Below are 7,331 nucleotides of genomic sequence, written 5' to 3'. Positions count from 1 at the left end.
AGACTCAACGCTTGCTTTCACATACCCTTCCCCCAAGCAAAACCATTCATATATCTTGAAAGTGTCCTGGAATTTTGTCAGAGCGCTGTTTCCTGTTTGAGGCCTTCTATTATACACTCATGACCTGCTCCCTTTTATGGAACCAATACAGTCAATTTGTAGAACATTCCCTTTAGGCATGACGTTTTCCATAAGTAGACAGAAAGAGACACATTTTGATATGATATATGTGGGCTGTCAGCATTAACGCATGTGAATTATTTATTCATTGTTAAAATTGTTTTACGCACATAAATTACTGAAGCACGTGAAATTGCGTCATTAACGTAATTTACGCCACGCGCAGTTAGATGGTCTAGGGAGTTTATCTCGAATACTGATTTGTTTGTTTTGCGTCTGAAATTGAATACTTCACTAATATAGTATGCGAAAAAAGCAGTACGAAAACGGAGTAGCATGGCCGAAATTTACAGTATTCAAAAAACACTAGGTGAAAAGTAGGCCACTGCCCACAATGTAGATGATCTCAGGTTTATATTACATTGTGGGGAATAATGTAATATAAACCCCGCAATGTAATATAAACAAGTACACACACACACACACACACACACACACACACACACACACACACACACACACACACACACACACACACACACACACACACACACACACACACACACACACACACACACACACACACACACACACACACACACACACACACACACACACACACACACACACACACACACACCCTAATGTCTAAGTGTGTATGTATGAAGAGAAAATGACTTTAGGACCCAGCGGAACAGCTTAATTATTATTTAATGATAACATCTCGCAATTTAATGGTAAATCAAATAAATAAAACAACAACAAAAAAAAATCGCCCAAAAATTACATAAAAAAATAGAAAAAACATTATCAAAATTAAATGAAATAAGCTTTCTGGACAAAAAAAAATAAGAGAAGAAGTATAATTTTAGGGCTTCGGATAATTTTGACCCATGAGGAAGGATTTGTTACAATGTGTACGGGTGTATTGAGGGTTAAAAAGCTTGTAGAAAATACAGTTTTGTGAGAATAACCCTTCAATCTAGCTTACTTTGCTGGATATAAATGATGACAAAATAAATGTATTAAAAAGATAAATGGTGTATGCTTAATTTCACAAAAAGGGTCTCTGACACCTTTCTATCAGAATCAGTGTTAACTTCTTGAGCAATTTGAAATACAGTAGCTCATCTATTTGATCTGACCACACGGGCCAGCCTTCGCTCCCCACGTACATCAATGAGCCTTGACCGCCCATGACACTGTCGCCGGTTCACCACTGTTCCTTTCTTGGACCTCTTTTGATAGTACTGAGCACTGCAGACCGGGAACACCCCACAAGAGCTGCAGTTTTGGAGATGCTCTGACCCAGTCGTCTAGTCATCACAGTTTGGCCCTTGTCAAACTCACTTAAAGGGGTCATAATGGTACATGCTCTTTTACAAGCTGATTGTATGGAAATATGTGTTGGTATTCAGTGCCTGTACACAACCATCCTATAAAGATAAAAATCCATCCAGTGTTTTTTTTTTAAATCTCCTTTTATGTTTTCTCCTGTCTCACATTAAGCCGTTCGACCATCTGACGTTACACATTCGGACACCCCTCCCACGACCGTTGATTGACAAGCAGCATTTCACCGCAGACCCGCCCTGAGCGAACTCTGTCAATGGCTGGAGCAGAATGGCATCTAAGCGGTTGTGGTGGTCTGTTCTTGGGTGTAATAATGAACACAGCAATTTTGGTGTTCCTAAATCCGAACTGCTGAAGACGCAGTGGCTGAATTTAGTTTTCGTCAATGCTTTTAAATTTGCGCGAATCACGAAGCATTTCTCACCAGATTGCTTTATAACCAAGGTTTAGTATGAAGCAGCTGATAAGAAGCAGCTCCTGAATAAAGAATCTGTACAAGCTATTCGTGTTCCTGCTGCACCTCCAGAAGAAGTGAGTGTAGTTTGAAACACGTGCACGCTTCATGAATGCGGCTAAAGTGGGTAAGTTAAATTACGGCAGGCTTTCTATGTATGACTTTCTCAATATAAATCATAATCCCACGTTTATAATGAACAAACTGGGTATGCTGGTTTTAAAGTTAATGTGAACGTGGTAACACTACACTACGCTTAAAGGGGTACTTCAGCGCTGGGAAGATGAATCTGTATTTAAACTGGGTCATCAATGTAGTAGAAATGTGAAATTATTTTTGAATTTGGTGTCTTCTAGACTGAGAAAAGACAGAAAATGCATTTTTGTCCCATGGGGATGAAAGACTACAATTCCCAGAATGCTTCGCTGCCCTGTGCCATTCCCAACGCCACCAACTTGATTACAGTGACTGAGTTAGAGAAGACACTACAAATAAAAACTGAACGTGTCTGTTCAATATAATGAGTGAGTCTCCGCGCGAGTATCACAGCACTGAGCACTAACTGCAGGAGTGATGAGAGCTGAGGTAATCGCGACTACACTCGCGGCATATATTCACAACGCGAGTTCAGTCTGGCGCTTTTCAGTTCATGCCTTTACAAGCTTAACTTTCATAGAAATTAATTTGAGAAGTTAAAAGACTTACATTGCACACCATAGCTCCGTTTAAATGAGTGCCTGTAGCTGAGCTGAGCTCTCCCTGCAAGCTGAGTGTAATCTCCCATCCCCCATGCGCGGATTCAAAACATGCGGTAATGGCTCCCTCTGCTGGCTGTAGTCTTTAGCCTTTGGGCAAACATTCCTCCTATGATGCAAATATCGTCAATTTGCATCATAGGAGGAATTTTTCCAGAAATAAAATGCATAAATCTCTTGTCTCAGGGAGATATGAGGGGGGAAAGCACAATCATTTGAATATACTCCAGGGTTTCTACTGATACAAAGCCATATGCTAATCGCTGAAGTAACCCTTTAATGTAGATGGTTTATAACGGTGTCTGTTACTGTAAAACAAAAAATTCGTGTTGTAAGTTATTACAATGCATAGATAACGTTACGCATCACTGACAAACCGACATTAGCAGAAAGAACGTTTTTATTGGCATTAGGTGTAACATCAATCTGACAATGAACTACTGTATATATCAGTAAGCACATAGCATTCGTATATCACTACGCTAACTGCCAGAACATACAAAGAAAGATCAAAGTGACATTACACTAACCATCCATTCACATCATTCGAGCCTTAATTGTCGAATTTCGTTGGAGCTGTCATCTTGTTTCGGGTCTGACTCTGATTCAAATTGATACAGTTGCACAGATGTGTCATCAGAGACTGTTGACATTCTTTCCCCTCTATTGTTGTCTAGGCAGCTCCACCTGTGTTGTGTGAAAACGCCCCACAGAACAGAGGGGCGGGGTGAGCAAAACTCATTATCATTTAAAGCCGTATGCTCTGAAATGGCTTGCTGAAAACAGAGCTGTTTTTGACCAGGTAAAATGAGTGTTTTCTTTAGCCTGGATGCCAGCCGAACACAGCCCCAGCCACAACATTTGAGCTTGGGTGGTTCGGTCTGGACTTGATCCATAGAGGAGTGATTATGCCCAAACAGAAACTGTTGGGACTAATGAAATCATCAGGGTGGGTTTTAGACGATGACGGACAGATGATAAACAGTAACGTAATCATGCACGTCATCAAAGGCGCTTGGATTATATTTGTTCAAATCCTAAACGGGGAGCTTGTTTGCATTCACCTTCACTATTTCTCTCTGAAATGATGTTGTATCCTTAAATTATTTTTCATTTTTACAACACCGGCAAATATCATTTATTTCAGCGTATTTTTAATATAAAACCCACAAACTACTTGCCCAAAATAATAGCTTCTCGGGGGGTTCTCCTGAAAAAATGGCGTTTGGGGGGTAAAATTTTTGTTATTTTGGCATGGTTGCCTGCTAAAATTCGCACTCATGTGTCTATATATCACATAATAGTCGCTTCAATCAGCGGACATGGAAAACAACCCGCGGAAAAAAACGCGGACTTGGCAACACAGTGCAGTTGAGCTCTTTTGACATTTGACAATGCGTCGCTTCGTTACTCTGATTGGTTGTAGGTCTATCCAATTGAGGTCTTTCCTGGTTCGGTTGAAACACGCCTCATAATCACAGCCCAATGGAGCAGTTTCAGACTCATATTCTGACAAGGATTGAGTATGACCACGTCAGGCTATGTTTTCTTACAATACTAATGAGAATTTTTAATTAAAGTATATTACACAGTTTTCATTTAGACACTAAAGAATCATATTAACTTGTACAAAAATGGCATTATATGACCCCTTTAAATGCAATTTTCCTCTTGTTCACTTGCTAACTAATACAGCCCACCCACTAACAGGTGCCGTGATGAAGAGATGATCAGTGTTATTCACTTCACCTCTCAGTGGTCATAATGTTATGCCTAATTGGTGTATACTGTATATATACACTGCTCGGCCAAAAAAAGGTCACTGTTTGGATTTTAATAGGAAAATGCTTAAAGCTACACTGTGTAACTTTTTTTGTTTATTCTTAGCCAAAAACACTTAGGAGTTGGAAACGAAATCTGAATTGAGAAGAACAGAAACTATTATTCACTGGATGGTCATATACCTTTTCACCGCTAGATGGGGGAAAATATCACACAGTGTAGCTTTAAGAGTCAATGACTGGATTATTATTGCAGTGATTATTATGTTTCTGTTATATGCTTGGCAACCGTTCTTCTAACCCTAACTGATGGAGTGTGTAGCTTTTCATTTCTTAAACATATTGTAGGAAGACACTTCATGGCCATATTCCAGGATGACAATGTCAAGACCAGGCTCAAATTGTGAAAAAATGGTTGGGAAATGAATCTGATTGCAAATACCACTTTAAATGCTCTTTAAAGTCGGCTGGATTCTGAATGGCTGAGAATGTTTTTTTTTTTTTAATCATTCATCATCTTGTAAAAAAAGTTTTGTCAAATCAAATGGCGCCATCTTTGTGTCTCATTTGTCAACACTAGTCAGTCAGTCCCATCTCACCTTGTGTTTCAAAATGTCCCCTTTTCTTTTGTGTCCTTTCTTAATCAAATATATATCCTAATCTTATGCTTAACCTGATTTTGATCCCGAAACAAATCCTAATCCTATCCTTCTCTAATCTTAGAAACCAATTATTGCTGCTCAATTCATTACTATATGCTTGAGAGCTGTAGCATATAAAGCAACCTTTGGACATTTTTTGATATGCCTAATTCCCACAAATTTATAAGTAGAATCTGAACCCATGCCATAATTCACTTTAAACCTAAACCTAAACACAAAACAACTCTCAACCTGGACTATGCTTTTTCCCTGTTTAAATATGTGGTAGGCCTATTATTAATAATAGTTTAATATATTGCTGATAAACTCCTAAAATGATTTTGCTAATGAGGCTTAGCGCTTTTAATATATTTAAATGCGATATTGTTACATTCTGAAGTTCCTAATTTGGAAAGAATCTTCAAACTTTAATAAATTTGGGGAAATGCAGTAGATAATAGACCAGACCACGTGTCTGTTCTTGACAAAACTCAGTCTTGAGGGTTTTGGCTCCATCTTGTGGCCAAAGACAACTAGTTAGTAATGGACTTGGCCACCTTGCCTCAAATTGTTATGATTATATTATTAAAATGCTCTGTTTGGGGTCATAGTTGCTTAATTGTTCAGTTGTTTTTTGCTTCAAACATCTATTAAGAATCACCTCTTGAGTTTTCTCTGCTACGTTTTATTTTGATGTAATGATTTTATTGATTGTATGTCTTTTCCATTTTTATATGTGTGGTTTCTGTTTGAGTTGAGTAAAGTTATCAGTCTGCTTGTATTCATAGTTCATATTCAAACTACCTGTAGTTGGGATGAATATGTTTCTTTCAGACATTCCCTCTTCGCTTTGAAAAACCGTTGTGCCTCTTCTATTACTTCAAGTAGGTCAGAAGACGGCACTCATTAGTGGAGAACGAATTCCATTCCTGTGCATTTTCCAAGATCAAACAAGCAAACTACATTTATGCATCCTCTGGGAAAAACGCTAATCCAACACATGCAAAATTATATCAAAATATAGTAACGGCATGCATCCACACAAGGAATATTTCAGAACTACATTATCACTCAGACTAGCTTCTTAATAATTGATGAAACAATTTATTAGTATGAGTACGCTGAGATAAAACACAAGTTTTGTGCTTACATGGCTGTATGTTATGAAGAATCATATCATACTGATGAGCTGTGATTTTAAGGATTCTGACACCCCCTGTTGACCATGGAGGTCATTGCACTCAAAATCCTGCAATTGACAAAGGGATAGTTCTCCCAAAAATGAAAATTACCCCATAATTTACTCACCCTCAAGCCATCCTAGATGTACATGACATTATTCTTTCAGACGAATACAATCAGAGTTATATAAAAAAAGTCCTGGCTAATCCAAGCTTATAATGGCAGGGATTGTTGCTCTGTTTTTGAAGTCCATAAAAATGTCCTGTCTTTATGGTGGATAGATGCACTTTTATGGACTCCAATACACAAACTGCCATTATGAAGCTTGGAAGAGCCAGGACTTTTTAAATATAACTCTGACTATATTCGTCTAAAAAAATAATGTCACATACACCCAGGATGGCTTGAGAGCGAGTAAATCATCGGGTTCTTTTCATTTTTGGGTGAACTAACCTTTTAAAAAATGAAAGTATAGAACACAAAAGATAAGACATTTTGGTTAGACTTCATTCTAAGGCGTCTTTGTTACACTGTAATTATGCATTTGAGTAATATTAAGTAACATGTACTTACTATATGGTAAGTTATTACATGTAACTTATATGACACTGTAAAATAAAGTTACCAATATTTATAATCATAATAAAAATATTAACCACTCTTTCACAGAATATCCATGTTTTTCTTTAAAATTATGAAAAATTTAGGACATTATATATATATATATATATATATATATATATATATATATATATATATATATATATATATATATATATATATATATATATATATATATAAATAAATATTTCCCACTGTTTACTGTACAAATTATGTGATAATAAAAGCACAGAAATCAGTTAAGATGCAGTTGTATTTATTGTAACCACTAGGGGGAAACAGAACTCCATGATCTACATAATATTACATTCAATTTGAAACTTTCAAGACCGCTTCTTTCTTTCAGTTTATAAATATATAAATATGCAATATATATTTATTTAGTTCATTTTTATTTTCACATTTAAAAAACAACAACATGACA

Source organism: Pseudorasbora parva, chromosome 25, assembly GCF_024679245.1.
Source record: "Pseudorasbora parva isolate DD20220531a chromosome 25, ASM2467924v1, whole genome shotgun sequence".
Classification (NCBI taxonomy): domain Eukaryota; kingdom Metazoa; phylum Chordata; class Actinopteri; order Cypriniformes; family Gobionidae; genus Pseudorasbora; species Pseudorasbora parva.
The sequence above is the reverse complement of the archived record's forward strand: the minus strand, read 5'-3'. Positions refer to the sequence as shown.